General features: G+C 48.8%; 9 non-coding genes and 2 pseudogenes across 9 annotated transcripts; all 11 read left to right on the forward strand.

Annotated features, from left to right (window-relative positions):
• The first annotated feature begins 789 nt into the window (after positions 1–789).
• Positions 790–980, forward strand: LOC142284886 (U2 spliceosomal RNA). Its single transcript, XR_012746332.1, has one exon. It is a non-coding gene; the product is annotated as a U2 spliceosomal RNA (small nuclear RNA).
• Positions 981–2367: 1387 nt separating this feature from the next.
• LOC142284888 (U2 spliceosomal RNA) lies at positions 2368–2558 on the forward strand. The gene has a single exon (XR_012746334.1). It is a non-coding gene; the product is annotated as a U2 spliceosomal RNA (small nuclear RNA).
• A 1387-nt stretch (positions 2559–3945) lies between these two features.
• LOC142284889 (U2 spliceosomal RNA) lies at positions 3946–4136 on the forward strand. Its single transcript, XR_012746335.1, has one exon. It is a non-coding gene; the product is annotated as a U2 spliceosomal RNA (small nuclear RNA).
• A 1387-nt stretch (positions 4137–5523) lies between these two features.
• Positions 5524–5714, forward strand: LOC142284891 (U2 spliceosomal RNA). The gene has a single exon (XR_012746336.1). It is a non-coding gene; the product is annotated as a U2 spliceosomal RNA (small nuclear RNA).
• Positions 5715–7101: 1387 nt separating this feature from the next.
• Positions 7102–7292, forward strand: LOC142284892 (U2 spliceosomal RNA). Its single transcript, XR_012746337.1, has one exon. It is a non-coding gene; the product is annotated as a U2 spliceosomal RNA (small nuclear RNA).
• Positions 7293–8679: 1387 nt separating this feature from the next.
• Positions 8680–8870, forward strand: LOC142284893 (U2 spliceosomal RNA). Its single transcript, XR_012746338.1, has one exon. It is a non-coding gene; the product is annotated as a U2 spliceosomal RNA (small nuclear RNA).
• Positions 8871–10257: 1387 nt separating this feature from the next.
• Positions 10258–10362, forward strand: LOC142284873 (U2 spliceosomal RNA; annotated as a pseudogene).
• Positions 10363–15790: 5428 nt separating this feature from the next.
• On the forward strand, positions 15791–15994 carry LOC142284861 (U2 spliceosomal RNA; annotated as a pseudogene).
• A 1387-nt stretch (positions 15995–17381) lies between these two features.
• On the forward strand, positions 17382–17572 carry LOC142284894 (U2 spliceosomal RNA). The gene has a single exon (XR_012746339.1). It is a non-coding gene; the product is annotated as a U2 spliceosomal RNA (small nuclear RNA).
• Positions 17573–18959: 1387 nt separating this feature from the next.
• On the forward strand, positions 18960–19150 carry LOC142284895 (U2 spliceosomal RNA). Its single transcript, XR_012746340.1, has one exon. It is a non-coding gene; the product is annotated as a U2 spliceosomal RNA (small nuclear RNA).
• A 1387-nt stretch (positions 19151–20537) lies between these two features.
• LOC142284896 (U2 spliceosomal RNA) lies at positions 20538–20728 on the forward strand. The gene has a single exon (XR_012746341.1). It is a non-coding gene; the product is annotated as a U2 spliceosomal RNA (small nuclear RNA).
• Positions 20729–21637: the final 909 nt, after the last annotated feature.

Genomic DNA, 21637 nt, shown 5'->3' on the forward strand with positions numbered 1-21637 from the left:
AATGGAACGTCAAATACTAAGAAAGGGCGGCCTATGAAAGAATTACTACTTTCAATAAGTACACTTAAACGGCTAATTGGGAATAGAAAAACTGTAAAAAGCCCTCTGAGAAAGCCCCCCTCTAACCTTTGATAGTAAGCTTTTCTGTAGTCTGCCTGTTGATGTATTTTCCGTTTGAACTGTGCACAACATGAAGAGACGGAACACTGGCGGCTTGTCACAATGCCCCCCGATGACATCACAATAGCGCTGCTGCCTAGAAAACAAGCTGCGCAGAAGAAGTTGTTCTTTGGGTGGGAGGGTGGGCTAGTGGAAGGAGGGGGCAATCTCTTTTTTTCCCGGGTGGTAGGGGGATGACAGGAGAAGGGAAGCGGGTGGTGAGAAAGGTACAGAGGGCAGGGTTTGGGGGCTGGGAAGGAAAGGGAAAAGATTAGGGTTTGGGGATGATGAAAGGGCTTTCTACGGGTAAGGATGGCAAAGGGTGGCAGTGACGGAAAGTCAGGCAACCTGTCCTGTCCGTCTTTTTGTATCGTGAATTGGAAAGACTGCAAGGGGGAGGGGAGTTGCTTGCGCCCTAAAGGAGGAGTTATTCAGATTCATTGCAGTGGGCGGCGGCTGCAAAACGCACCATTCTTCTTGTTTTGGCTCTGCAAAGCAGCCTTTTCAAGGGTTGGCTTGGGTGACAAAATGTCTTGTGTAGGCGTGGGTTTGTCTCCCTCTCGCTCTCTCTCCCTAAGATGTGTCCGGCATAGGCCAGGGTGCCACTCGAGGCCCAAACCAATTCTGGTTATCGCTTCTCGGCCTTTTGGCTAAGATCAAGTGTAGTATCTGTTCTTATCAGTTTAATATCTGATACGTCCCCTATCTGGGGACCATATATTAAATGGATTTTTAGAACAGGGAGATGGAAAAAGAGCTTGCTCTGTCCACTCCACGCATTGACCTGGTATTGCAGTACCTCCAGGAACGGTGCACCCCTTCTTAACCCAGTTTCCAAAAGCAGAACTCAATTCACCTGATTCATATTAGCCCGATTTAATGAATTGGAAGAAAGCATACGTCTTCATATGCACCTCAATTTGGCCCATTCACTTTTCACACTTCCTCCTTTTGTTTTTTATCTTTCACACTTTTGACTTTCTTTATTCATCCAAATAGCAAACTCATCACCACTCAACCTGACCAACTCGGCTATGTCCCCGTGCTGCAGTTCTCTGTCTTATCTAGATCATTTGCAATTGAATGGAATAGATCCCTTTTGGACAAAGTGGATTCACCTGCTGCTGCAGTGACCACAGGTGTGATAACATCTAGAATTGGCATCTGGTGCGATCTCTCCGCTTCCACTCCAAAGAAAGTTACCTGTTTATTCCTATCATGCATTGGTTTTTGGGGTTTTCTTTGAGTAATGATGATCTCTTTAGTAGTCTGTTGGCGCCCTCTCCTGGAGGAATAGTTTGCTTGCTCTTGGACATTCTAAAAGAGAGGTCATGATAGACATTGAGCTTCTGAGCTCAATTGGGGACAGTCATGGGTGATGAATGTTTGCAACCTACTGCGAAGCCTCATACCGCAATATAAGGAACGTCAAATACTAAGAAAGGGCGGCCTATGAAAGAATTACTACTTTCAATAAGTACACTTAAACGGCTAATTGGGAATAGAAAAACTGTAAAAAGCCCTCTGAGAAAGCCCCCCTCTAACCTTTGATAGTAAGCTTTTCTGTAGTCTGCCTGTTGATGTATTTTCCGTTTGAACTGTGCACAACATGAAGAGACGGAACACTGGCGGCTTGTCACAATGCCCCCCGATGACATCACAATAGCGCTGCTGCCTAGAAAACAAGCTGCGCAGAAGAAGTTGTTCTTTGGGTGGGAGGGTGGGCTAGTGGAAGGAGGGGGCAATCTCTTTTTTTCCCGGGTGGTAGGGGGATGACAGGAGAAGGGAAGCGGGTGGTGAGAAAGGTACAGAGGGCAGGGTTTGGGGGCTGGGAAGGAAAGGGAAAAGATTAGGGTTTGGGGATGATGAAAGGGCTTTCTACGGGTAAGGATGGCAAAGGGTGGCAGTGACGGAAAGTCAGGCAACCTGTCCTGTCCGTCTTTTTGTATCGTGAATTGGAAAGACTGCAAGGGGGAGGGGAGTTGCTTGCGCCCTAAAGGAGGAGTTATTCAGATTCATTGCAGTGGGCGGCGGCTGCAAAACGCACCATTCTTCTTGTTTTGGCTCTGCAAAGCAGCCTTTTCAAGGGTTGGCTTGGGTGACAAAATGTCTTGTGTAGGCGTGGGTTTGTCTCCCTCTCGCTCTCTCTCCCTAAGATGTGTCCGGCATAGGCCAGGGTGCCACTCGAGGCCCAAACCAATTCTGGTTATCGCTTCTCGGCCTTTTGGCTAAGATCAAGTGTAGTATCTGTTCTTATCAGTTTAATATCTGATACGTCCCCTATCTGGGGACCATATATTAAATGGATTTTTAGAACAGGGAGATGGAAAAAGAGCTTGCTCTGTCCACTCCACGCATTGACCTGGTATTGCAGTACCTCCAGGAACGGTGCACCCCTTCTTAACCCAGTTTCCAAAAGCAGAACTCAATTCACCTGATTCATATTAGCCCGATTTAATGAATTGGAAGAAAGCATACGTCTTCATATGCACCTCAATTTGGCCCATTCACTTTTCACACTTCCTCCTTTTGTTTTTTATCTTTCACACTTTTGACTTTCTTTATTCATCCAAATAGCAAACTCATCACCACTCAACCTGACCAACTCGGCTATGTCCCCGTGCTGCAGTTCTCTGTCTTATCTAGATCATTTGCAATTGAATGGAATAGATCCCTTTTGGACAAAGTGGATTCACCTGCTGCTGCAGTGACCACAGGTGTGATAACATCTAGAATTGGCATCTGGTGCGATCTCTCCGCTTCCACTCCAAAGAAAGTTACCTGTTTATTCCTATCATGCATTGGTTTTTGGGGTTTTCTTTGAGTAATGATGATCTCTTTAGTAGTCTGTTGGCGCCCTCTCCTGGAGGAATAGTTTGCTTGCTCTTGGACATTCTAAAAGAGAGGTCATGATAGACATTGAGCTTCTGAGCTCAATTGGGGACAGTCATGGGTGATGAATGTTTGCAACCTACTGCGAAGCCTCATACCGCAATATAAGGAACGTCAAATACTAAGAAAGGGCGGCCTATGAAAGAATTACTACTTTCAATAAGTACACTTAAACGGCTAATTGGGAATAGAAAAACTGTAAAAAGCCCTCTGAGAAAGCCCCCCTCTAACCTTTGATAGTAAGCTTTTCTGTAGTCTGCCTGTTGATGTATTTTCCGTTTGAACTGTGCACAACATGAAGAGACGGAACACTGGCGGCTTGTCACAATGCCCCCCGATGACATCACAATAGCGCTGCTGCCTAGAAAACAAGCTGCGCAGAAGAAGTTGTTCTTTGGGTGGGAGGGTGGGCTAGTGGAAGGAGGGGGCAATCTCTTTTTTTCCCGGGTGGTAGGGGGATGACAGGAGAAGGGAAGCGGGTGGTGAGAAAGGTACAGAGGGCAGGGTTTGGGGGCTGGGAAGGAAAGGGAAAAGATTAGGGTTTGGGGATGATGAAAGGGCTTTCTACGGGTAAGGATGGCAAAGGGTGGCAGTGACGGAAAGTCAGGCAACCTGTCCTGTCCGTCTTTTTGTATCGTGAATTGGAAAGACTGCAAGGGGGAGGGGAGTTGCTTGCGCCCTAAAGGAGGAGTTATTCAGATTCATTGCAGTGGGCGGCGGCTGCAAAACGCACCATTCTTCTTGTTTTGGCTCTGCAAAGCAGCCTTTTCAAGGGTTGGCTTGGGTGACAAAATGTCTTGTGTAGGCGTGGGTTTGTCTCCCTCTCGCTCTCTCTCCCTAAGATGTGTCCGGCATAGGCCAGGGTGCCACTCGAGGCCCAAACCAATTCTGGTTATCGCTTCTCGGCCTTTTGGCTAAGATCAAGTGTAGTATCTGTTCTTATCAGTTTAATATCTGATACGTCCCCTATCTGGGGACCATATATTAAATGGATTTTTAGAACAGGGAGATGGAAAAAGAGCTTGCTCTGTCCACTCCACGCATTGACCTGGTATTGCAGTACCTCCAGGAACGGTGCACCCCTTCTTAACCCAGTTTCCAAAAGCAGAACTCAATTCACCTGATTCATATTAGCCCGATTTAATGAATTGGAAGAAAGCATACGTCTTCATATGCACCTCAATTTGGCCCATTCACTTTTCACACTTCCTCATTTTGTTTTTGATCTTTCACACTTTTGACTTTCTTTATTCATCCAAATAGCAAACTCATCACCACTCAACCTGACCAACTCGGCTATGTCCCCGTGCTGCAGTTCTCTGTCTTATCTAGATCATTTGCAATTGAATGGAATAGATCCCTTTTGGACAAAGTGGATTCACCTGCTGCTGCAGTGACCACAGGTGTGATAACATCTAGAATTGGCATCTGGTGCGATCTCTCCGCTTCCACTCCAAAGAAAGTTACCTGTTTATTCCTATCATGCATTGGTTTTTGGGGTTTTCTTTGAGTAATGATGATCTCTTTAGTAGTCTGTTGGCGCCCTCTCCTGGAGGAATAGTTTGCTTGCTCTTGGACATTCTAAAAGAGAGGTCATGATAGACATTGAGCTTCTGAGCTCAATTGGGGACAGTCATGGGTGATGAATGTTTGCAACCTACTGCGAAGCCTCATACCGCAATATAAGGAACGTCAAATACTAAGAAAGGGCGGCCTATGAAAGAATTACTACTTTCAATAAGTACACTTAAACGGCTAATTGGGAATAGAAAAACTGTAAAAAGCCCTCTGAGAAAGCCCCCCTCTAACCTTTGATAGTAAGCTTTTCTGTAGTCTGCCTGTTGATGTATTTTCCGTTTGAACTGTGCACAACATGAAGAGACGGAACACTGGCGGCTTGTCACAATGCCCCCCGATGACATCACAATAGCGCTGCTGCCTAGAAAACAAGCTGCGCAGAAGAAGTTGTTCTTTGGGTGGGAGGGTGGGCTAGTGGAAGGAGGGGGCAATCTCTTTTTTTCCCGGGTGGTAGGGGGATGACAGGAGAAGGGAAGCGGGTGGTGAGAAAGGTACAGAGGGCAGGGTTTGGGGGCTGGGAAGGAAAGGGAAAAGATTAGGGTTTGGGGATGATGAAAGGGCTTTCTACGGGTAAGGATGGCAAAGGGTGGCAGTGACGGAAAGTCAGGCAACCTGTCCTGTCCGTCTTTTTGTATCGTGAATTGGAAAGACTGCAAGGGGGAGGGGAGTTGCTTGCGCCCTAAAGGAGGAGTTATTCAGATTCATTGCAGTGGGCGGCGGCTGCAAAACGCACCATTCTTCTTGTTTTGGCTCTGCAAAGCAGCCTTTTCAAGGGTTGGCTTGGGTGACAAAATGTCTTGTGTAGGCGTGGGTTTGTCTCCCTCTCGCTCTCTCTCCCTAAGATGTGTCCGGCATAGGCCAGGGTGCCACTCGAGGCCCAAACCAATTCTGGTTATCGCTTCTCGGCCTTTTGGCTAAGATCAAGTGTAGTATCTGTTCTTATCAGTTTAATATCTGATACGTCCCCTATCTGGGGACCATATATTAAATGGATTTTTAGAACAGGGAGATGGAAAAAGAGCTTGCTCTGTCCACTCCACGCATTGACCTGGTATTGCAGTACCTCCAGGAACGGTGCACCCCTTCTTAACCCAGTTTCCAAAAGCAGAACTCAATTCACCTGATTCATATTAGCCCGATTTAATGAATTGGAAGAAAGCATACGTCTTCATATGCACCTCAATTTGGCCCATTCACTTTTCACACTTCCTCCTTTTGTTTTTTATCTTTCACACTTTTGACTTTCTTTATTCATCCAAATAGCAAACTCATCACCACTCAACCTGACCAACTCGGCTATGTCCCCGTGCTGCAGTTCTCTGTCTTATCTAGATCATTTGCAATTGAATGGAATAGATCCCTTTTGGACAAAGTGGATTCACCTGCTGCTGCAGTGACCACAGGTGTGATAACATCTAGAATTGGCATCTGGTGCGATCTCTCCGCTTCCACTCCAAAGAAAGTTACCTGTTTATTCCTATCATGCATTGGTTTTTGGGGTTTTCTTTGAGTAATGATGATCTCTTTAGTAGTCTGTTGGCGCCCTCTCCTGGAGGAATAGTTTGCTTGCTCTTGGACATTCTAAAAGAGAGGTCATGATAGACATTGAGCTTCTGAGCTCAATTGGGGACAGTCATGGGTGATGAATGTTTGCAACCTACTGCGAAGCCTCATACCGCAATATAAGGAACGTCAAATACTAAGAAAGGGCGGCCTATGAAAGAATTACTACTTTCAATAAGTACACTTAAACGGCTAATTGGGAATAGAAAAACTGTAAAAAGCCCTCTGAGAAAGCCCCCCTCTAACCTTTGATAGTAAGCTTTTCTGTAGTCTGCCTGTTGATGTATTTTCCGTTTGAACTGTGCACAACATGAAGAGACGGAACACTGGCGGCTTGTCACAATGCCCCCCGATGACATCACAATAGCGCTGCTGCCTAGAAAACAAGCTGCGCAGAAGAAGTTGTTCTTTGGGTGGGAGGGTGGGCTAGTGGAAGGAGGGGGCAATCTCTTTTTTTCCCGGGTGGTAGGGGGATGACAGGAGAAGGGAAGCGGGTGGTGAGAAAGGTACAGAGGGCAGGGTTTGGGGGCTGGGAAGGAAAGGGAAAAGATTAGGGTTTGGGGATGATGAAAGGGCTTTCTACGGGTAAGGATGGCAAAGGGTGGCAGTGACGGAAAGTCAGGCAACCTGTCCTGTCCGTCTTTTTGTATCGTGAATTGGAAAGACTGCAAGGGGGAGGGGAGTTGCTTGCGCCCTAAAGGAGGAGTTATTCAGATTCATTGCAGTGGGCGGCGGCTGCAAAACGCACCATTCTTCTTGTTTTGGCTCTGCAAAGCAGCCTTTTCAAGGGTTGGCTTGGGTGACAAAATGTCTTGTGTAGGCGTGGGTTTGTCTCCCTCTCGCTCTCTCTCCCTAAGATGTGTCCGGCATAGGCCAGGGTGCCACTCGAGGCCCAAACCAATTCTGGTTATCGCTTCTCGGCCTTTTGGCTAAGATCAAGTGTAGTATCTGTTCTTATCAGTTTAATATCTGATACGTCCCCTATCTGGGGACCATATATTAAATGGATTTTTAGAACAGGGAGATGGAAAAAGAGCTTGCTCTGTCCACTCCACGCATTGACCTGGTATTGCAGTACCTCCAGGAACGGTGCACCCCTTCTTAACCCAGTTTCCAAAAGCAGAACTCAATTCACCTGATTCATATTAGCCCGATTTAATGAATTGGAAGAAAGCATACGTCTTCATATGCACCTCAATTTGGCCCATTCACTTTTCACACTTCCTCCTTTTGTTTTTTATCTTTCACACTTTTGACTTTCTTTATTCATCCAAATAGCAAACTCATCACCACTCAACCTGACCAACTCGGCTATGTCCCCGTGCTGCAGTTCTCTGTCTTATCTAGATCATTTGCAATTGAATGGAATAGATCCCTTTTGGACAAAGTGGATTCACCTGCTGCTGCAGTGACCACAGGTGTGATAACATCTAGAATTGGCATCTGGTGCGATCTCTCCGCTTCCACTCCAAAGAAAGTTACCTGTTTATTCCTATCATGCATTGGTTTTTGGGGTTTTCTTTGAGTAATGATGATCTCTTTAGTAGTCTGTTGGCGCCCTCTCCTGGAGGAATAGTTTGCTTGCTCTTGGACATTCTAAAAGAGAGGTCATGATAGACATTGAGCTTCTGAGCTCAATTGGGGACAGTCATGGGTGATGAATGTTTGCAACCTACTGCGAAGCCTCATACCGCAATATAAGGAACGTCAAATACTAAGAAAGGGCGGCCTATGAAAGAATTACTACTTTCAATAAGTACACTTAAACGGCTAATTGGGAATAGAAAAACTGTAAAAAGCCCTCTGAGAAAGCCCCCCTCTAACCTTTGATAGTAAGCTTTTCTGTAGTCTGCCTGTTGATGTATTTTCCGTTTGAACTGTGCACAACATGAAGAGACGGAACACTGGCGGCTTGTCACAATGCCCCCCGATGACATCACAATAGCGCTGCTGCCTAGAAAACAAGCTGCGCAGAAGAAGTTGTTCTTTGGGTGGGAGGGTGGGCTAGTGGAAGGAGGGGGCAATCTCTTTTTTTCCCGGGTGGTAGGGGGATGACAGGAGAAGGGAAGCGGGTGGTGAGAAAGGTACAGAGGGCAGGGTTTGGGGGCTGGGAAGGAAAGGGAAAAGATTAGGGTTTGGGGATGATGAAAGGGCTTTCTACGGGTAAGGATGGCAAAGGGTGGCAGTGACGGAAAGTCAGGCAACCTGTCCTGTCCGTCTTTTTGTATCGTGAATTGGAAAGACTGCAAGGGGGAGGGGAGTTGCTTGCGCCCTAAAGGAGGAGTTATTCAGATTCATTGCAGTGGGCGGCGGCTGCAAAACGCACCATTCTTCTTGTTTTGGCTCTGCAAAGCAGCCTTTTCAAGGGTTGGCTTGGGTGACAAAATGTCTTGTGTAGGCGTGGGTTTGTCTCCCTCTCGCTCTCTCTCCCTAAGATGTGTCCGGCATAGGCCAGGGTGCCACTCGAGGCCCAAACCAATTCTGGTTATCGCTTCTCGGCCTTTTGGCTAAGATCAAGTGTAGTATCTGTTCTTATCAGTTTAATATCTGATACGTCCCCTATCTGGGGACCATATATTAAATGGATTTTTAGAACAGGGAGATGGAAAAAGAGCTTGCTCTGTCCACTCCACGCATTGACCTGGTATTGCAGTACCTCCAGGAACGGTGCACCCCTTCTTAACCCAGTTTCCAAAAGCAGAACTCAATTCACCTGATTCATATTAGCCCGATTTAATGAATTGGAAGAAAGCATACGTCTTCATATGCACCTCAATTTGGCCCATTCACTTTTCACACTTCCTCCTTTTGTTTTTTATCTTTCACACTTTTGACTTTCTTTATTCATCCAAATAGCAAACTCATCACCACTCAACCTGACCAACTCGGCTATGTCCCCGTGCTGCAGTTCTCTGTCTTATCTAGATCATTTGCAATTGAATGGAATAGATCCCTTTTGGACAAAGTGGATTCACCTGCTGCTGCAGTGACCACAGGTGTGATAACATCTAGAATTGGCATCTGGTGCGATCTCTCCGCTTCCACTCCAAAGAAAGTTACCTGTTTATTCCTATCATGCATTGGTTTTTGGGGTTTTCTTTGAGTAATGATGATCTCTTTAGTAGTCTGTTGGCGCCCTCTCCTGGAGGAATAGTTTGCTTGCTCTTGGACATTCTAAAAGAGAGGTCATGATAGACATTGAGCTTCTGAGCTCAATTGGGGACAGTCATGGGTGATGAATGTTTGCAACCTACTGCGAAGCCTCATACCGCAATATAAGGAACGTCAAATACTAAGAAAGGGCGGCCTATGAAAGAATTACTACTTTCAATAAGTACACTTAAACGGCTAATTGGGAATAGAAAAACTGTAAAAAGCCCTCTGAGAAAGCCCCCCTCTAACCTTTGATAGTAAGCTTTTCTGTAGTCTGCCTGTTGATGTATTTTCCGTTTGAACTGTGCACAACATGAAGAGACGGAACACTGGCGGCTTGTCACAATGCCCCCCGATGACATCACAATAGCGCTGCTGCCTAGAAAACAAGCTGCGCAGAAGAAGTTGTTCTTTGGGTGGGAGGGTGGGCTAGTGGAAGGAGGGGGCAATCTCTTTTTTTCCCGGGTGGTAGGGGGATGACAGGAGAAGGGAAGCGGGTGGTGAGAAAGGTACAGAGGGCAGGGTTTGGGGGCTGGGAAGGAAAGGGAAAAGATTAGGGTTTGGGGATGATGAAAGGGCTTTCTACGGGTAAGGATGGCAAAGGGTGGCAGTGACGGAAAGTCAGGCAACCTGTCCTGTCCGTCTTTTTGTATCGTGAATTGGAAAGACTGCAAGGGGGAGGGGAGTTGCTTGCGCCCTAAAGGAGGAGTTATTCAGATTCATTGCAGTGGGCGGCGGCTGCAAAACGCACCATTCTTCTTGTTTTGGCTCTGCAAAGCAGCCTTTTCAAGGGTTGGCTTGGGTGACAAAATGTCTTGTGTAGGCGTGGGTTTGTCTCCCTCTCGCTCTCTCTCCCTAAGATGTGTCCGGCATAGGCCAGGGTGCCACTCGAGGCCCAAACCAATTCTGGTTATCGCTTCTCGGCCTTTTGGCTAAGATCAAGTGTAGTATCTGTTCTTATCAGAACAAACTGAGCTAGCTACACTTGACGAGATACGATCAGGGAGACGAGCTCCAAAGCCCAGCCGAGACCGGAAGAGGGAGATCGGACGGAAGAAGAGCTTGGCAGAAAGAAGCAAGAAGACGAAGGCTCGGAGAAGACTTGGGGAGACCAGAGGAACTTCGAGGAGGAACACAGCGGGAGAAGACACCCGGAGAAGAATCCAAGATCCAGCTCCGGGAACTCAAGCAGGAACCAGCCATGGCAAGCAAGCCAGAGAAGGCAGCCAAGAAGGCTCAGGACCCAGGGACCTCCAGGAAGGCTCATCCAGAGGCTTCTTCGGCCCAAGAGGCCCCTACCTCCGACGCCAGCCAGCCGGAGGGAGCCCGGACGCCGCCTGAAAAGGCTCCAACCCTGGAGCCTTGGATGCGGCAGACGGTCGCCCTGAAGCTAAAGGCGGTGGATGGTAGGTTGCCGGACATGTCCAGCGACGTGTTCTGCAAGAAGATGATTCTGGATCAGGGCTTCTCCAGGGCGGAAACCCTGAGTGTCCAGACCTTCATGACTGGCATTTTTCTGGTAACCTTTGCCACGGTGAATGCCTGCAGGAGATACTGGGAGGCGATGAACGCAGCGATGCCGGACTCCCCTTTTCATTCTTTTTTAGGATCCTGTCCTATACAGAGGGATGAGAAGAGGATCACGGTCTCCATGCGGAACCCGCACACCCCAGGAAGAGACATCTCCACGTTCCTGGGACGTCTCTGCACAGTGGTGAGGGAGCCATCCCACATCCTTAACGGCAACGGATTCTGGACGGGTAAGTGGTCAGTAACCGTTCGACTCTACAGGGAACCAGCATCCGAGGATGGTCTCCAGCACCTGCCCCCGACATTCTCTCTGGGAAACTCCTTTGGTCTCATCTACTACCCGGACATGCCACACAACTGCAGGAAATGTGGCGGGAAAGGGCATTCGATGAAGACCTGCAAGGAGGACGCCTGCAGGGTTTGCCGGGTGACAGGACACAGCTCCAAGGACTGCCCAAAGAAGAAGACTTGCAACCTATGTGGACAGGCGGACCACCTTTACAAGGACTGCCCACAGCGGGAGAAATCCTGGGCAAGGGTTGCCGCGGCGACCCAGTATCGGGTAGTCACAGCCTCGTCGACCAAGGCAGCTACGACCAAGGCCACAGAGGCCAAGGACAAGGCGGCCAAGAACCCGGCGACCGTGGCTCCAGCCGATGCCCCAGCAGCCACGGAGTCCAGGGAAAAGAAGGGTAAGAAAACTGTTGCCCCCTCCCTGGTCCCCCCCCCTGTCACCCCTGTCCAAACCCCTCCCCCCCCGGCCAACCCTACTGAGGATTCCACTACCTCCACCTCATTTCCCTACTCCTCAGTTGGTCTCCTCACCCCCCCCCCAAAGCCCACTCTCCCTCCCCAGACCATGAGAGCAGAGGGCCTCAGCACTCTTGCACTTTTCACCGAGGAGGATTTTCCAGCTCTTGTCTCCTCAGGTACAGGCCAAAGGAAAAGGAAGGTGGAAGATAGTCCTGTCGCAGAACCTTCCAAGCTGTTCATTGTGGACCTTAACCCACCCCAGGAAGAGGAGGATGGCCTCCTCCCAGAACCGGACGTGTTGGAGCAGATGGTGGAGTCCCTTGTGGCCGAAGAAGAAATGGAGGAGTCGGAAGCCACTGAGGCACCATCCCTGCTTGATCAGCTAGCAGAAGAGGGTCTGCTGGAGATACCCTTACCAGCAGGTGCCAAAGAGGAAGAACCGCCCGACCGGAGTGGTAACTAAGGCACACCGCCTGCTCTAACTTTCTCTTTCCTCCAATGACTGCTAACATTAACATCTTTTCCATTAATGTTAGGAGCATCAGAGACAAGTTCCGACGTCAGACAATTTTTGCGTTCCTTAACACTCAGTCTAGTGATGTATTTTTCCTGCAGGAATGCTCCCTTCCCTCCTCTAGGTCCTTCAACCATCTGGCCAGGGAGTGGACCCATGGCCCATCCTACTGGTCTGGCGGGGGCGACTGTAGGTCCGCGGGGGTCGCCGTGCTGATCAGGGGAAGCGCCTTCACATTGGACTCTGTTCAGGAAATCGTCTGCGGCAGGTTACTGCTCGTGGATGGCACCTGGGCGGGAGAACCTGTCAGGTTCATCAATGTGTATGCTTCTCCTGTGAAGAGCGATCGACTGGAGCTCCTCCAAGCCCTGCGCCCTCAGCTCGCTACCGCCAGGACGGTAGTGATGGCCGGGGATTTCAACTGCCCGATTGAGGAGGATGGACGCAGTTCTGGAACGGCTGCCAAGTTGGACGTCACATCCAAACTGCTCATTGAGATGGTGACCGAAGCCTCTCTTGTGGACGTTGTTGGCTCCATCGGACACGGATCCGTGAACTATTCATGGTGCCGATCCGATGGCTCGCTGCGTTCCAGGATTGACTTTGTGTTTCCCTCTCGGGCGGTTGGGCGGAGTGGGCACTCGATGGTCCCCTGCTTCTTCTCTGACCACAGAGCCATTCACTTTCAAGGTGTGCTGGGCCATGGCTTCCCCATTGGCCCGGGCTCCTGGAAGCTGAACTGCTCTCTGCTGGAAAAGGGTGAGATTCTGGAGGAGCTTAGAGCTGCCTACTCCACGTGGCGGGCCTACAAGGCGGGCTTCCAGTCTGTTTCTGACTGGTGGGAATACGTTAAACTCGAGTTCCGTTTCTTCTTTCAGGCAAAGAGTCAACAACAGGCGTGTCTGAAGAGGAGGGACTTCAGGAGACTCCAGCGTGAGCTGCGTTCCCTGCAGGACCTTCTTCGATGCGGCTGGGACGTGAGAGAGGAGCTGGAGGAGACTAAGAGGAGCCTGAAAAGGCACTTCGAGGAGGAGTCCGAGCGAATTGTCTTCCGTTCCAAAGTGGAGAACCTGGAGAAGGGTGAGAAATGTAACTCGTTCTTTTTCAGGAAACTCCACGCCGGTCACACGCCCATGAATGAACTACGAGACGAGAGTGGAAACATGCGACGCGGGAAAGAGAACGTGATGAAGGTCGTCAGCGACTTCTACAGCGAACTCTACGCCCGCAAGACTACTGACCCCGAGGCCGCCGATAAGTTCCTGTCAGGTATCACTAACCATCTTGACCCTGCAGACGCGGCGGCCATGGATGTTCCTCTGACGGTGGACGAGCTGCTCTCGGCCGCCAAATCCTTTAGTTCTGGCAGGACACCGGGCAGTGACGGCCTCCCAGCAGAGCTCTATGTAGCGCTGGGAGACCTAATCTGTCCGGACCTGTTAGGGCTGTATGAGGAGATGGTGCTGGAGGGCAGAATGCCTCCATCTCTGAGGGAAGGAATGGTCACGATCCTGTACAAGCGTAAAGGAGAGAGGTGCGACCTGAAGAATTGGCGTCCCATCACCCTTCTGAACGTCGACTACAAGATCCTGGCCAAGACGATGGCAACGAGATTGAAGACTGTTATCGGACGGATCATCCACCCGGATCAGACCTGCGGCATCCCCGGACGTCGCATCGCAGACAGCCTGGCTCTCATGCGGGACACGGTCGAGTACATCAAAGCCCGCCGGGTGCACGCAGCCCTGATCTCGTTGGATCAGGAAAAGGCCTTCGACCGTGTTTCCCATGAGTTCCTGGGCAAAGCTCTGCACAGGTTAGGTTTGGGTAACATGTTTTGCTTGTATGTCCAACTAATGTATTTTGATATTCACAGCTCGGTGTTGGTGAACGGCTGGAAGACTGACCCCTTCCCGGTCCTCTCAGGGGTCAGACAAGGCTGTCCTCTGTCACCTCTTCTTTTTGTTTGTGTTATAGAACTCTTTGCAGAGGCTATCCGGCGGAATGGAGAGATCAGAGGGATCACCGCACCAGGACCAGAACGCTTCGAGGTCAAGTGCTCGCTCTACATGGACGACGTGACTGTCTTCTGCGTGGACCGGCGCTCAGTCGACACCCTCGTCCAGACCTGTGAGACCTTCGGACGGGCTTCGGGAGCCAAAGTCAACTGCGGGAAGTCGGAAGCCATGCTCTTCGGGGACTGGCAGCCGGCCTCTTCCGCCCCCTTCCCTTTCAGCATCCAGCCGGATTTCATCAAGGTTCTTGGAGTCTGGTTCGGGAAGGAAGGAGCAGCCCTCAAGTCCTGGGAGGAACGCTTGACCAAGATCACCCAACGGATCGGTCTGTGGAGCCTCAGACGCCTCACCTGTGAGGGCAAAGCACTGGTCCTGCGTAACGAGGTACTGCCCGTGCTGCAGTACACGGCCCAGGCCTGGCCCCCCCTTGCCACCGTGTGCAGGGCCATTACCAGGACGGTGTTTCGTTTTGTCTGGGGATCCAAGATGGACAGAGTAAAGCGGAGCATCATGTACAAGGATCCTCGCAAGGGTGGGAAGGGCGTACCCGATATCCCCACCCTCCTGCGATCCTCCTTCGTATGTGACTGCGTTCGCCGAACTCTGCGAGTCAAGAGAGGTTCCGCGGGTGGGTCCATGTCTCGCTTCTTCCTGCTCCCCCTTTGGAGACGGTTAGGCTGGGACAAGTGGGACAGCTCCTTCCCCTACAACTGGACGGCGCCATGGTTCTACGGAGACGTGGTTCGGTTTGTGAGGGAACACCAACTGGAGGGACTCAAGCCTGATTTGTGGAAGCCAAAGACTATCCACAAACTCATCAGAGCCAAGGACGAAATGGAGAACATTCCAGGACTTCATCACGACACACTGGAGACTGTTTGGACAAACGTGTCATCGGCTGGATTGACCAACGGGCACAAGGACTTGTCATGGATGGCGATACAGGGCGGACTGCCCGTCCGGTCATTCATGCACGCCCGGAACCTGTGCAAAACCCGGTACTGCCCAAGGTGCCCCTTCGTGGAGGAAACATCGCTGCACGCCTTTTGGGACTGCCGTTTCGCACAGCGCCTGTTGGTTGCCCTGGAGGATGACCTGAGGAACTCCGTCCCCAGAGAGAGCCTATCGTACCATTCCGTACTTTATGGACTCTTCCCTGGGACTCACACCGTTGGAGCCATCCAGGAGGCTTGGCGCCTTATGAACTGCTTTAAGGACGCTATTTGGGTCGCCAGGAACCGGCTCATCTTGAAGAGGGAGAGGATGTCTATCCAGGATTGCCGCAGGCTGATCCACAGCCTGCTCAGAGACTATTCCATCATGGACAGTCCGGACGACAGCGCCGAGGAGGAGGTTTAGACCTCTTCCATGCCCCCTCCCTCCTTTTCCCGTTATGTGCGTCTTTCAATAAAGCTTCGGGCCTGTGATTTCCCCACCCTATCCCCCTTTTCCCCTACCCCCATCCCCCAATCGCCGGTTCGTCGTTATTTATTGTCTAACTTTTTCTTTCAGCTTGAGTGTTATGGATAAGCATAGGAGTGTGATGTATAGTTTAGTGCGTCGTACTCTATGGCTATGTAAGAAGGATTGTATAGTTCTGTGTGTACGGGGCTGCGGCACTGTACACGGTTTGTTACCTTTTTGTGAGTAGTGCATGATAATAAAGATGCTGTTAAATCAAAAATCTGTTCTTATCAGTTTAATATCTGATACGTCCCCTATCTGGGGACCATATATTAAATGGATTTTTAGAACAGGGAGATGGAAAAAGAGCTTGCTCTGTCCACTCCACGCATTGACCTGGTATTGCAGTACCTCCAGGAACGGTGCACCCCTTCTTAACCCAGTTTCCAAAAGCAGAACTCAATTCACCTGATTCATATTAGCCCGATTTAATGAATTGGAAGAAAGCATACGTCTTCATATGCACCTCAATTTGGCCCATTCACTTTTCACACTTCCTCCTTTTGTTTTTTATCTTTCACACTTTTGACTTTCTTTATTCATCCAAATAGCAAACTCATCACCACTCAACCTGACCAACTCGGCTATGTCCCCGTGCTGCAGTTCTCTGTCTTATCTAGATCATTTGCAATTGAATGGAATAGATCCCTTTTGGACAAAGTGGATTCACCTGCTGCTGCAGTGACCACAGGTGTGATAACATCTAGAATTGGCATCTGGTGCGATCTCTCCGCTTCCACTCCAAAGAAAGTTACCTGTTTATTCCTATCATGCATTGGTTTTTGGGGTTTTCTTTGAGTAATGATGATCTCTTTAGTAGTCTGTTGGCGCCCTCTCCTGGAGGAATAGTTTGCTTGCTCTTGGACATTCTAAAAGAGAGGTCATGATAGACATTGAGCTTCTGAGCTCAATTGGGGACAGTCATGGGTGATGAATGTTTGCAACCTACTGCGAAGCCTCATACCGCAATATAAGGAACGTCAAATACTAAGAAAGGGCGGCCTATGAAAGAATTACTACTTTCAATAAGTACACTTAAACGGCTAATTGGGAATAGAAAAACTGTAAAAAGCCCTCTGAGAAAGCCCCCCTCTAACCTTTGATAGTAAGCTTTTCTGTAGTCTGCCTGTTGATGTATTTTCCGTTTGAACTGTGCACAACATGAAGAGACGGAACACTGGCGGCTTGTCACAATGCCCCCCGATGACATCACAATAGCGCTGCTGCCTAGAAAACAAGCTGCGCAGAAGAAGTTGTTCTTTGGGTGGGAGGGTGGGCTAGTGGAAGGAGGGGGCAATCTCTTTTTTTCCCGGGTGGTAGGGGGATGACAGGAGAAGGGAAGCGGGTGGTGAGAAAGGTACAGAGGGCAGGGTTTGGGGGCTGGGAAGGAAAGGGAAAAGATTAGGGTTTGGGGATGATGAAAGGGCTTTCTACGGGTAAGGATGGCAAAGGGTGGCAGTGACGGAAAGTCAGGCAACCTGTCCTGTCCGTCTTTTTGTATCGTGAATTGGAAAGACTGCAAGGGGGAGGGGAGTTGCTTGCGCCCTAAAGGAGGAGTTATTCAGATTCATTGCAGTGGGCGGCGGCTGCAAAACGCACCATTCTTCTTGTTTTGGCTCTGCAAAGCAGCCTTTTCAAGGGTTGGCTTGGGTGACAAAATGTCTTGTGTAGGCGTGGGTTTGTCTCCCTCTCGCTCTCTCTCCCTAAGATGTGTCCGGCATAGGCCAGGGTGCCACTCGAGGCCCAAACCAATTCTGGTTATCGCTTCTCGGCCTTTTGGCTAAGATCAAGTGTAGTATCTGTTCTTATCAGTTTAATATCTGATACGTCCCCTATCTGGGGACCATATATTAAATGGATTTTTAGAACAGGGAGATGGAAAAAGAGCTTGCTCTGTCCACTCCACGCATTGACCTGGTATTGCAGTACCTCCAGGAACGGTGCACCCCTTCTTAACCCAGTTTCCAAAAGCAGAACTCAATTCACCTGATTCATATTAGCCCGATTTAATGAATTGGAAGAAAGCATACGTCTTCATATGCACCTCAATTTGGCCCATTCACTTTTCACACTTCCTCCTTTTGTTTTTTATCTTTCACACTTTTGACTTTCTTTATTCATCCAAATAGCAAACTCATCACCACTCAACCTGACCAACTCGGCTATGTCCCCGTGCTGCAGTTCTCTGTCTTATCTAGATCATTTGCAATTGAATGGAATAGATCCCTTTTGGACAAAGTGGATTCACCTGCTGCTGCAGTGACCACAGGTGTGATAACATCTAGAATTGGCATCTGGTGCGATCTCTCCGCTTCCACTCCAAAGAAAGTTACCTGTTTATTCCTATCATGCATTGGTTTTTGGGGTTTTCTTTGAGTAATGATGATCTCTTTAGTAGTCTGTTGGCGCCCTCTCCTGGAGGAATAGTTTGCTTGCTCTTGGACATTCTAAAAGAGAGGTCATGATAGACATTGAGCTTCTGAGCTCAATTGGGGACAGTCATGGGTGATGAATGTTTGCAACCTACTGCGAAGCCTCATACCGCAATATAAGGAACGTCAAATACTAAGAAAGGGCGGCCTATGAAAGAATTACTACTTTCAATAAGTACACTTAAACGGCTAATTGGGAATAGAAAAACTGTAAAAAGCCCTCTGAGAAAGCCCCCCTCTAACCTTTGATAGTAAGCTTTTCTGTAGTCTGCCTGTTGATGTATTTTCCGTTTGAACTGTGCACAACATGAAGAGACGGAACACTGGCGGCTTGTCACAATGCCCCCCGATGACATCACAATAGCGCTGCTGCCTAGAAAACAAGCTGCGCAGAAGAAGTTGTTCTTTGGGTGGGAGGGTGGGCTAGTGGAAGGAGGGGGCAATCTCTTTTTTTCCCGGGTGGTAGGGGGATGACAGGAGAAGGGAAGCGGGTGGTGAGAAAGGTACAGAGGGCAGGGTTTGGGGGCTGGGAAGGAAAGGGAAAAGATTAGGGTTTGGGGATGATGAAAGGGCTTTCTACGGGTAAGGATGGCAAAGGGTGGCAGTGACGGAAAGTCAGGCAACCTGTCCTGTCCGTCTTTTTGTATCGTGAATTGGAAAGACTGCAAGGGGGAGGGGAGTTGCTTGCGCCCTAAAGGAGGAGTTATTCAGATTCATTGCAGTGGGCGGCGGCTGCAAAACGCACCATTCTTCTTGTTTTGGCTCTGCAAAGCAGCCTTTTCAAGGGTTGGCTTGGGTGACAAAATGTCTTGTGTAGGCGTGGGTTTGTCTCCCTCTCGCTCTCTCTCCCTAAGATGTGTCCGGCATAGGCCAGGGTGCCACTCGAGGCCCAAACCAATTCTGGTTATCGCTTCTCGGCCTTTTGGCTAAGATCAAGTGTAGTATCTGTTCTTATCAGTTTAATATCTGATACGTCCCCTATCTGGGGACCATATATTAAATGGATTTTTAGAACAGGGAGATGGAAAAAGAGCTTGCTCTGTCCACTCCACGCATTGACCTGGTATTGCAGTACCTCCAGGAACGGTGCACCCCTTCTTAACCCAGTTTCCAAAAGCAGAACTCAATTCACCTGATTCATATTAGCCCGATTTAATGAATTGGAAGAAAGCATACGTCTTCATATGCACCTCAATTTGGCCCATTCACTTTTCACACTTCCTCCTTTTGTTTTTTATCTTTCACACTTTTGACTTTCTTTATTCATCCAAATAGCAAACTCATCACCACTCAACCTGACCAACTCGGCTATGTCCCCGTGCTGCAGTTCTCTGTCTTATCTAGATCATTTGCAATTGAATGGAATAGATCCCTTTTGGACAAAGTGGATTCACCTGCTGCTGCAGTGACCACAGGTGTGATAACATCTAGAATTGGCATCTGGTGCGATCTCTCCGCTTCCACTCCAAAGAAAGTTACCTGTTTATTCCTATCATGCATTGGTTTTTGGGGTTTTCTTTGAGTAATGATGATCTCTTTAGTAGTCTGTTGGCGCCCTCTCCTGGAGGAATAGTTTGCTTGCTCTTGGACATTCTAAAAGAGAGGTCATGATAGACATTGAGCTTCTGAGCTCAATTGGGGACAGTCATGGGTGATGAATGTTTGCAACCTACTGCGAAGCCTCATACCGCAATATAAGGAACGTCAAATACTAAGAAAGGGCGGCCTATGAAAGAATTACTACTTTCAATAAGTACACTTAAACGGCTAATTGGGAATAGAAAAACTGTAAAAAGCCCTCTGAGAAAGCCCCCCTCTAACCTTTGATAGTAAGCTTTTCTGTAGTCTGCCTGTTGATGTATTTTCCGTTTGAACTGTGCACAACATGAAGAGACGGAACACTGGCGGCTTGTCACAATGCCCCCCGATGACATCACAATAGCGCTGCTGCCTAGAAAACAAGCTGCGCAGAAGAAGTTGTTCTTTGGGTGGGAGGGTGGGCTAGTGGAAGGAGGGGGCAATCTCTTTTTTTCCCGGGTGGTAGGGGGATGACAGGAGAAGGGAAGCGGGTGGTGAGAAAGGTACAGAGGGCAGGGTTTGGGGGCTGGGAAGGAAAGGGAAAAGATTAGGGTTTGGGGATGATGAAAGGGCTTTCTACGGGTAAGGATGGCAAAGGGTGGCAGTGACGGAAAGTCAGGCAACCTGTCCTGTCCGTCTTTTTGTATCGTGAATTGGAAAGACTGCAAGGGGGAGGGGAGTTGCTTGCGCCCTAAAGGAGGAGTTATTCAGATTCATTGCAGTGGGCGGCGGCTGCAAAACGCACCATTCTTCTTGTTTTGGCTCTGCAAAGCAGCCTTTTCAAGGGTTGGCTTGGGTGACAAAATGTCTTGTGTAGGCGTGGGTTTGTCTCCCTCTCGCTCTCTCTCCCTAAGATGTGTCCGGCATAGGCCAGGGTGCCACTCGAGGCCCAAACCAATTCTGGTTATCGCTTCTCGGCCTTTTGGCTAAGATCAAGTGTAGTATCTGTTCTTATCAGTTTAATATCTGATACGTCCCCTATCTGGGGACCATATATTAAATGGATTTTTAGAACAGGGAGATGGAAAAAGAGCTTGCTCTGTCCACTCCACGCATTGACCTGGTATTGCAGTACCTCCAGGAACGGTGCACCCCTTCTTAACCCAGTTTCCAAAAGCAGAACTCAATTCACCTGATTCATATTAGCCCGATTTAATGAATTGGAAGAAAGCATACGTCTTCATATGCACCTCAATTTGGCCCATTCACTTTTCACACTTCCTCCTTTTGTTTTTTATCTTTCACACTTTTGACTTTCTTTATTCATCCAAATAGCAAACTCATCACCACTCAACCTGACCAACTCGGCTATGTCCCCGTGCTGCAGTTCTCTGTCTTATCTAGATCATTTGCAATTGAATGGAATAGATCCCTTTTGGACAAAGTGGATTCACCTGCTGCTGCAGTGACCACAGGTGTGATAACATCTAGAATTGGCATCTGGTGCGATCTCTCCGCTTCCACTCCAAAGAAAGTTACCTGTTTATTCCTATCATGCATTGGTTTTTGGGGTTTTCTTTGAGTAATGATGATCTCTTTAGTAGTCTGTTGGCGCCCTCTCCTGGAGGAATAGTTTGCTTGCTCTTGGACATTCTAAAAGAGAGGTCATGATAGACATTGAGCTTCTGAGCTCAATTGGGGACAGTCATGGGTGATGAATGTTTGCAACCTACTGCGAAGCCTCATACCGCAATATAAGGAACGTCAAATACTAAGAAAGGGCGGCCTATGAAAGAATTACTACTTTCAATAAGTACACTTAAACGGCTAATTGGGAATAGAAAAACTGTAAAAAGCCCTCTGAGAAAGCCCCCCTCTAACCTTTGATAGTAAGCTTTTCTGTAGTCTGCCTGTTGATGTATTTTCCGTTTGAACTGTGCACAACATGAAGAGACGGAACACTGGCGGCTTGTCACAATGCCCCCCGATGACATCACAATAGCGCTGCTGCCTAGAAAACAAGCTGCGCAGAAGAAGTTGTTCTTTGGGTGGGAGGGTGGGCTAGT

This window comes from Anomaloglossus baeobatrachus, unplaced genomic scaffold, assembly GCF_048569485.1.
Source record: "Anomaloglossus baeobatrachus isolate aAnoBae1 unplaced genomic scaffold, aAnoBae1.hap1 Scaffold_583, whole genome shotgun sequence".
Lineage (NCBI taxonomy): Eukaryota > Metazoa > Chordata > Amphibia > Anura > Aromobatidae > Anomaloglossus > Anomaloglossus baeobatrachus.